Genomic DNA, 10,662 nt, shown 5'->3' with positions numbered 1-10,662 from the left:
TTACATCAGCATATATCACAGTAACTCAAGTTAGACATTATGATGTTCTGGACCTTTGCTGACTGGACCTCTCTGAATTTTAGCTGAATACCCCTGGCTTAGAAGAAGAGGGACATGAGTCTAGAACTTCTAATGACCCAACATCAGTCAGTGGAGAAAAAATAAGAAAAAGAAAGCAAAGCTAAATGAACCTATTTCAGTGTTTTAATAAGCATGTTGCTTGTCCTGTGAATACTGCCACTTTAGGGAACACTACAGCTGGAGATAAGGTTAAAGTTTAGGAAAGGGAGCCTGATGAAGAGGAAACATCAGGTCTACCTGATGAAGAGGAAACATCAGGTCTACCTGATGAAGAGGAAACATCAGGTCTACCTGATGGCAGGAGGAGGAGCTGCTGACGCTATAATGTCTATAAGTATCTAATTGGTAGTTTGAAATAAAGGAGCTGCTGCTGCTGGTGTGTGTGTGTGTGTGTGTGTGTGTGTGTGCGTGCGTGTGCGCGCGGACATGTGAGTGCACGCGCACATATATGAGAACCTGACCTGGCTTTGGTTTATGAGGTTGGAGTATACCCAGTAGAAAAAACTAGACTACACCACTGGTTATGACTGTCATTACTGTGTACACGACTTGCTTTGATTTAGAGTTAGGGGAAGTGCAGTGGGGGCAGGCAATACAATGAAAGTCAGTCTGTCTATGAATGCCAGCGCAAGAGCTTTATTGTGATGGGCAGGAGCTTTATTGTGCACTGGCAGGCTCCGAAGCCCGCCCACCAATGAAACGGAATATGGAGTCGTATGGAGATGGCTAGTGTGACGTCATGGACCACTTCCGTGTCCAAGCCGCGGCGCACCGAATGAAAACACAATGGCAGTAGCGAAAGAACCGGTCACCTTTTTCACTGTGACATCTTATTTTGCGGATTTTCCGAAGTCGGTAAAGCGAGGTCTTAATTCTTACAACTCAAACAGAGTTGTAAGAGTTAGTGTGCTGGCAGGTGGTTTTAAAGGGAAAGTGCAGGCGTCAATGAAAAGGAAAACGTACAGTGTTGAGGTGAGTAGCTAAGTAGTGTAAGCTAACAAACACAGGATGTCAGAAATAAAGCTAGCTTTATCATCTGTGTGAGGTTAAATGTCGTTTACTTGGCTTTGTTAGAGTTGTTATGTTAGATTTGAAAAGTATACTCTAAAGATTCCCAGCAGCACACTCTAGCGCTAACTTCTGCCTGGAGCACATGGCTAATTTGCATATGTAAATAACTACACATCTCTTTACACTAATCATGAATCCATAACAGTTAAAACAATCTTAGCCAAACATTTTTAGCAAGTCAGTCCAAGTATTGGACTCAATTAAATCCAAGTCACATAGACCCATATCCGAGTCAAGTCGAGTATTTTGGGCAGATTGGTCAAGCAAGTCCAAGTCCCCAAAACTGGGACAAAAGTCTCCCTCGGCAGACTTTATTCTTATAAATTAAAAGTATAAACTTATTATCAGAGACTTTAATCTCGACCACTTTTAGTTTCTTTTGTAATGTGGCCCAAACACTCCTCATAACACAAAAAGATAACATGATTCAAGCGGCTAATACTAGCTAGCGCACGTTAGCTCCCGGCGCTAAATGTATTTTCTAAGATTAGAAATCCGACTTACCTTATCAGTGTCAGCCATCTTCTCTTCTCCTTTTCGTCCAGAGGAAAGTGGTTGAAAGATATCGTTTTATTTACATCATTTCTATTGTTGCAACACAGGACACAACACAGCACCATTATATCGTTGGTTTGGTAGGACACGGAAGTGACGTTTTTGGACACGATGACGTAGTTACTAGCCATCCCATTTTCATTTTGGGGTGAAACAGAAATATTTGGTGTATTATGGACTTGTTGGACTCAAATGGAAATATTCTCTCATACAATGACTTTGGGGTGAAATGGAACTTTTGCTGTCATCCAAAACAATTTTTCAATCTTGTAAATGCTATTCCTAAACCATTCCTATCACAAGCCAAAGAAGTAGTTATTCATTCCAATTCAGTACCTAGATTGCCTAATTTTTTTATAGAAGAGATAAACTTTTTGGATAGAAATTGTAACAATAGTTTTATTAGAAAAATACTTACTAATGATTTATATCCCAAACAATATTGTAGAATCCAAGATTTTAGAGAATTTGAATTGATTAAAGTCAAGAAATTAAGAACAGATTATTTAAAATACCCCTTGTTACCAAAATCTAAAGAAATTCATTTTAAACTGATCAATAACATATATCCATCAAGTGAATTTTTAAGACTTAGATTTCAATTTGATAGTAATGAATGTGTCTTTTGTAAAACAGAAATGGAAACTACAAGTCACATTTTTTATGAGTGTGTCTTGGTTAAGGTTTTTTGGTCTCAGATCCAAGAATGGTTGGAGAATAAGAAGGTAACTGTTAAACTATCCTCTCAGGCTGATATTTTATATGGAATGATTCTGGAAAGTAAATTAGATAACTTGTTGATAAATGTAATCTTCATATTGGCAAAACATCATATACATAAGTCTAAATATTTCAAATCCCCTCCCGTATTTAAATGTTTTATAAATGAGTTTAAAGAATATTATAAATCCTTGAAATACATGAAATTGAAAACTGCAATAGAGCTATTAAATCAAATAGAGCATTACAATTTAACTGACCTCTAAACTGACCCTTAAGAATTTTTTTTTTTTTTTTTTTGTATTATTTTTCATTGTATCATTGATTGATGTTGGCTTCTACTCAAAGTAGCATATTTTGATTGGTTATGAATGTAATGTTATGCCTTAATGTTTGTAAATGATTACAAATAAACGGAAAAAAAAAAAAAAAAAAAAAAAATGTAGCGCAAAGAAGGAGGCGTAAACACTGACCGAGCTAGGTAGCCATCAAGGTAAGCAATAAAACGGCATTAAAATAAAAAAAAAAAAAAAAAAAAAAAAAAAATTTTGGGGGTGATCCGAAGCCCCGCCCACCAATGAAACGGAATATTGAGTCGTATTTTCATTTTGGGGGTGAAAACGAAAAAACGAAAAAACGAACCGTTTCCTGTTTTTTTGTTTTTTGCTCAAAACGAAAAAAACGAAAAACGGCTTGATTTTTTGTTTCTGCTTGTGTCTTTTATAGCCGGGAATCAAACGGATAAAACGTACCTTGTCCACCTTACTATAGTCCTGCTGAATGGAGACTCTTTTTAGACATTTCAAAATGCAGTCTAAAGTGTGTTCTTTTACATTAAAAAATAAATAAAAAATGTCAAATTGCATAAAATCTGTAGCTTGCAGACAAAAACCGACTTCAGATTGAAATCAGCACACTCAAATTGACTATAGAAAAGTCTTTTTCAAGTGTAACACAATGAGTGTTCCCCAGTGTAATCATTTACCACATTATCAATGTCTAGACTGTATTCCTGGTTCATTTAATGTTATCTTCATTGAAAAAAAATGCTTTTCTTTCAAAAATAAGCTCATTTCTAGATCCCAAACTTGAAAGGTAATATATGAAATGAAATAAAATGCTTTGTATCAAAGAGGGCTTGCACTTCAGAGACTTGATCACCCTATCAGCATTTTATTGCCACTAGCTACTAGGTCACACTTCCTTAGTAACTCTATCTCTTAAGGACTATTCATGCTTTCCGCTGACACGTACCGCAAGGGGACAGGTGGTGTAGATTTTATCATCCACCCAAATCTGCTCGGGTGTGTGGGGGAACTCTCTGCAGACGTCTGCATGCAGCCCAAATTAGTTACTGTCAACTGTCCACATTGCAAGCATGCCAACTGCGCATGAAGAAGGAAAACAAATGTTGCTCAAAACAAATGCTTTAGGGGAGAGACTGTAGAAAGAGCTTCTCTCTCGACTACGCCTTTACAATTCATCATTAAAAGAGGTGTAACTGAAATTGTCACTGTAGGGCTTGTACATAGCCTAGCCATGCTAGACCCATGTTTCTGACGGCACAAGGGTCTAGGAAAGCTCGACAGGGAGGGAGGTGGGCTAAAAGGTTGTCTATCAAATCCCTCTGCAGCAATTGGGTAGGTATACAACCAATCAACGCAACGAATAGGCTGACGTAGCTCCGAGAGCACCGGTCAGTGTTGCCAACTTAGTGACTTTCTCGCTAAATCTAGCAACTTTTCAAAGCTCCTAGCGACTTTTTTTTGTCAAAAGCGACTAGCGACAAATCTAGCGACGATAGATGAATTGCGCATGCGCAGTGCCTACAGATCCCATCCAAACTTACGGAGCCATATAAACGAAAATGTTTCTTCACTGTCATGCTAAAATAAACCCCAGCATTTAGCCTCTAGTACAAAAACATATTTGGGTGTTTTATACTCACTTTTTGGTCTATTCCACAACATTATTCCTCTCTCCTACAACGTTGATTACAATTACATGCAAACTGGGAAATATGCAAATTAGGCGATGACGTCATTTAGCAACTTCTAGTGACTTTTAGGACAGCCAACAGCGACTTTCCTTACTGAGGAGTTGGCAACAGTGGCACCAGCGGATTGTGGCTAAGTCCCATTAGCTTCCCAACCAGCAGAGCCAACTGGTATATTAAGGATTTGCCATATCCCGTCGGCATAAGTCCAAATACGTCTTTCTTCTCAATGAAACACTTCAGTGCCGTCCTTTGTTTATCTTTCAAGTTGAATTTTAGCTTCAAATCTTTAAGGGCTGTGGCCAAAGCCGAGTGGAAAGATAACTGTTTATTGTGCGCCGGTTGTTTCTGTCAGAATCGTCACGCCTCTGTCGTCACTTCGTTACGCCCGCCTTCTGACTCTACACTTCATGGTGATTGGTCCGGCCAGTTTTAGGAGAATCCAGCCTCGAGCCTTATGGAGGGTAACTAGACCCACCCTGGCAGAGAATTAAATTTGTTGCCGTGGGTTGTCTAGCGCGGCTAGGCTAGCTTGTACATGCTTTCCATAGAAGGACATGAGAAGTTCTAAATTCTCCAGAAATCCTGTGCTATGTTCACCCTCTGTGCTCAGCACACCACAGGAATATTCACTGAGAAAGTGCAACAGTCCACTTTGTAAGTAGCTGTTATATCTTACAACAAATTGCTCCATATGCTTTTTCTGTCTTTGAGGCAATGTGGCTGTCTATGCTAACTGCAGCAGACAAATTCAAGTATAAACAGAACTGCGTGCATGTCCAAGTCCATTTTCAGAGTATGCATTGGTCTGCACACACTGATCATTAATTACACCTTACAGGGCCTGCTGGAATCTAGGTCAGTTTACCTTTTCTAAGCAAATTGTGAAAAACTTAAAGCTTCCCAGCACTACAGAAACTGAAGACACAGCAATCCCAATGAGAAAGTTCAACATTTTACCTGACATGCGCTACAGGTGTAGCCATTAAACCATCTGCAGCTCATCCGCTCTGTGAACTTTAAGTGTATGTTACACATTTAAAGTAACTACAGCATAATCGTAGCTCTTCTAAAATGATTAGGAATTGCTTGACATTTAGCTGTGCTGTGATATTTCTAAATTAGGTGATATTCCAACATTTCCCGTGTGGTTTGACTTTCTGGTCTCAGGCAAACCAGTCTTCAAATGAATCAACAGAATATCTTTGGAACTGGGCCTTTGTAATCATGGAGAAAAGATTAATACAGCAAAAATATCCATGAATCCATTCATTATCTGTACACAATTTAGAATCATCAATTAACCTCAGCATATTGTTGGATTGTGGGAGGAAGCCGGAGTACCAGAGACAACCCATACATGCACAGCAACATGCAAATCATGCAGAAAGATCCCAGGTAGGGCGGAACATGAACCAGGCATCTCCTCACTGCAATTCATAAGTGCTAACCACTACGCCACTGTGCAGCCCAGCAATAACATCATTGTCATATTTAACTAAATACAAGCCATAGGATTTTGTAATTTTTTCTGATTTCCATGATACAAAGCTTGTGCTGACTTGCTCCTCAGTCTCTCTGTGAAGACAGGAGATGCATCAGAACAATTTGGTGTGATAATTGTAAAGTTTCATACCGTAAAACATGAGATATGTAAATACTTTCTCTCACTGTTGCCTTGTAAAAGCCTTTCTAGAGATGGAAGTTGCAAATTAGCAGTCACTTGAATGCTATGCTACTCGAAAAGCTGTTCATTTTGTCTATGTCTATCCGTGCATCTGTGTTTGGCTGTGTTTATCCCATCAAAAAAAAAATCAATCAATGAACATAAAATACAAATATTTTCACTGGTATTGTCTCTTTCAGGCACTGAAGACTGATGCTGTTTGCAGCTGAAGGCCATGCGGCTCAGTGTGACAAAGACATCACCAACCTCAGAACTGCGGGAGGTCATGCAGGTATTTTGACCGCTTGTTTGTGTGTCAAGGACAAAAATGGAGGATGTGAATGAAGCAGCGGCCATGAAAAGAGTGAGCAGGTTTGTACATGATCAAGAACACATTTGAAGTGAGCATTGCGGCAGTTCACCAGTCTTATTCAAAGCTATATTACATATCAGTATTGCTACATCAAATATTGACTTCTGAGCCATCATTTGAGCTGCAGCTTAATGCTGTAAGAAATAGTATAAATTTATTTAACTGCAGAGTTTTAGCTGTCTTAGTTTTTTAACGGGGTCCCTTTTAACTAAACCAATATGGCCGCAATATGAACCCAGACAGCAAATTCCTTCACAACCTGCTTTTTTTCACGAGTCACTCTGCTGGTAATAGACACAATGATAATGAGGAGATGGACTTTCTGCACATGCTTGTTGCCATCTTGAAGCAGGACCCAGAATTTGCCAAGGAGGTGGAATACAGAATGCCAGGTAGAAACCTCTTGCCTATCTTGTGAAGCCAGCATTTAACACCATGCTTAATTTTCGAAGCTAAAATTACAGGGCTGGAGGACTTTGCTGTTGCTGACACATGGGAGGTCAATAAAATGCCAGCGCTGCGTTTACAAGTTGTTTCCATATCTGAGGTCTTGTAATAACTGAGGGTTTTCTATTCTTTTTTATTCTGTTTTCCTTCCTTTGCTGATCGATGTTTTTTTTTTTTAAACCTATTAAAGAAACACATCACAAAATTTTACACCATACACATCCCCCATCTTTATGGAGATGCAACGATACATTTTATAGCACAGCATTACAGCTCGATTCCTTTTTAATAGCTACAATGGGTAAAATATCTAAATCTATCAGTGTATACAGGGTATTGAATGTTTCATAGTCCTATCAGTCTGTTAATGTTGCATGCAGCGCTAATATCCCAGTGGCGGAACAGTGGGTGGCAAAAGGTCAAAACCTCCTTTAGCCTATGAATGTTTTTCATTACCAGAGAAGAGATAATATTCATGTCTGTGGTCTAAAAATACTGTGACTGTACAAACATTACAGTCAACGCTTCAAACTTTACTTTCCTGAGTTCCTACTACCCCAGGCATTTGTATAGCTTTAACCCACCCACCTCTTCTACTGCCTGAAAACAGGTGCATGAACAACTGTGCTGAAAACCCAGTGCCTGTATAATTGAGTCTAACATTTGTCACCATGCACCATAATAGCTGTGAAAAAGGGGAGAGCAAAGCATTTAAATGCATGAAAGAAAGTAGAGAATACGTGTTGTTCTCAGTGCCAGTTTAGGTATGTCAAGAGAAATCTTTGCACAACCCTCTGAATGAAAATCCCTGAGGTGTAGAAGAAAGCACAATCTGGTGTTTTATTTAACACATGGTGGATTAAAGTGAGGCCACCTCAGTATTAAATACAGACTTTACTAAACTACCAGCAGATCTGATCTATGTGAGACTGTTAATCGGTAACAAAGGAAAACAGAGGCTGGCCGCTCCGCTGCCCTGATGAATTATGAAACAGCCGAGACCTTAAGTTGACCTGCGACTTATATCTACTAAGCTGCCTATATACAGAACATATTGTGGATAATAAAACCACTGCTAAAGGTCTGACTCAGGCAGTGCATGGCAGAAAGTGCCGGTGCAGCAGCGAGGCATCCGCTTGCTCAAAAGCTTCCTCTGCAATCCTTCATTTACTTTTCCGCTCATATTAAATCACTCCAAATATAACACATACACTAGAACAACAGCAGAAGTGGACTCCTGTTTGTGTGACCTCAGCTGTGTGCGTTCAGGAAAGAAAGCAGCTCCGAAGGCAGAACGCAGTATTCTGCACTGCACCAGGCTGTGATATACTGCATTGTGTGCTCACTTATCTTTAGTCCAGCTTCTAAATAAAAATTGCATTTAGCTAAGAAGTCAGCATATAGACTGAATGTCTTTGATGTTTGTATTGACTTACTTAACAATGTCCTCACTAAAATGAATACATTTGTGCATTTTAACTAATGCTTTGTTCTCCCTGGGAGTGTAAGCTTCCAGTATCAGCTGACAATATCAGACACTAAAAGTACAACACAGTAAAACAAAATCTTTAGGTCAAATGAGAATTTTCCACCACCATTTTTTCCTCACATTCTGTAAGAAAAAGAGTCAATAGTTGTCCTCAGTGGCTGTCCTCTCATAAAAAGAAGACATTACAGGTTGTTTGTGTAGCAGCACGACAACCCACAGTTAAGATTTTATAGTTAAGCGACCTCTACTGGTTGTGTGAGACAGCATCATGTATACAGGTATCCCAAAACAATACGTTTGTGTTTATGTTTAGCTATAGATATTACGGTTGAAGCAAAGGTGGGGCGTCAGGTAAGGCTCGTAGATGACGTATCTCCTGCCACTGCTACACTCTTATGGGCTGAATCAGAGAATACAGCAAAACCACCTATGTAGTCGTCTTGGTTAGGCGACTCAGCTTGTCATAAAGAGCTGAGATAATGGATTAAATATGGTAAATATTTTTATCAACAGGCTGAGAACCAAACCTTAATATTAAGGACTATGACTGAGAGCTGGTCTACAGCTACGAGCCACTGACCAAACAGCAGCCTTCACTACACAAAGACAGCACAGTTTCCAAAACCAAAGAAGGGGTGTCAGGTCTGAAGAGCAGCGAGAGTATAGTCTTTAGTTCTACTGTAATGTCCTGAATCATCCATCCGTCCATCCATTATAGATCGATGGATGGGTCGCGGGGTGCTAGAGTCTGTCCCAACTGACTTAGGGTGAAGGCAGGGGACAGTCTGGACAGATCACCAGTCTATCACAGGGCTACATATAGAGACAAACTACCACACTCGCATTCACACCTACAAACATTTTAGAGTCACCAATTAATCTGAGCATGTTTTTGGACTGTGGGAGGAAGCCAAAGTAGCCTGAGAAAACCCACTAATGCAGTGGTTCTCAACCCTGTTCCTCAGGACCCCATGTCCTGCATGTTTTAGATGCTTCCCTGCTCCAACACACCTGACTCAAATGATCAGCTCGTTATCAGGCTTCTGCAGAGGCTTGATAACGAGCTGATCATTTGAACCAGGTGTGTTAGAGCAGAGCAGCATCTAAAACATGCAGGACATGGGGTCCTGAGGAACAGGGTTGAGAACCACTGCACTAATGCATAGCAACATGCAAACCATGCTGAAAGATCCCGGAAGGATGAGACGTGAATTGGGAATCTTCTAGCTGTAAGGCGAAAGTGTCAACCACCAACCACTGTGCAGCTCTTGTCCTGAATCATCCCAGGGACAATATTTGGTGCAAATAACCTAAACTGTGGCATTAGTGTGCTTCATCATGACAATCACCCCACTCACAGAATGTGGAAAATATGCAAGGTTATTGACCATACCAACACATCTGTTGCTTCCTATTCCCCAGGAGTAGGAAGCCACATTATAAAATTCAGGTTGAAGGGATTAGTTTTAACGCAATATGTTGGACGTAGTACAAGACAAAGGACAGAGCTATAGGCAATGAGATGACAGAAGTGCTGGGAGGGTAGGTACAGACTCTGAATCTTTTGAATGCATGTTGTATATTGACTTGCTGAATAAGTGGGGAAATACCTTAAATCAACATTCATCATTTATAAGGTTCTTCAAATTTTCACACTCCACGGTAGATATTTCTCTCCTAGCTCTCTGTCAGTTGATATTATTGTGTTAATCAGTGCAAACTGAGAGGCTTAAGCCCTGGAAGCTGTACACATGTACAAAGATCATTTTAAGATCTATTTAAATTTGAAAAATGATGCAAAACATAGTTTCAGAGTATATACACGTCTCTCTTTACAAGAAGTGGTAAAAATTTCAATTTCAGTGCAGCTGCAGACCTCACATGACTTGTGTACTGGCTTGTAAGAAGAATTAAAATGATATAAACCTCCAAATATAGAATATTTTAAGAATTTAAGAAGAATAAACAAATGCTTTCCTGCCAATGTATGCGATTTCTGTTTCTGCTGGTGGGTGTTTGCCTGATGATGATCGCCAGCTGGAGCTCTGAGCTCACTACAGATACCTTTACATTTTCCAGCTATATTACGGGTGACACAGCTGACATGAAATACAGCAGAATTAATACAGGCAAATTAACTGGTTATATAACATGTAATATGAGCACTTTATGAGCGAGCTGTTAACGTGAGCACGGAGGAAGTTATTAGATTTGAAGGGCATGTGGAATACTGTTTCGCTGACACCGATATATCAACCTCTCCC

This window comes from Acanthochromis polyacanthus, chromosome 11 (genome assembly GCF_021347895.1).
Source record: "Acanthochromis polyacanthus isolate Apoly-LR-REF ecotype Palm Island chromosome 11, KAUST_Apoly_ChrSc, whole genome shotgun sequence".
In the NCBI taxonomy this organism is placed as follows: Eukaryota; Metazoa; Chordata; class Actinopteri; family Pomacentridae; genus Acanthochromis; species Acanthochromis polyacanthus.
This window is presented reverse-complemented; position numbering follows the sequence as displayed.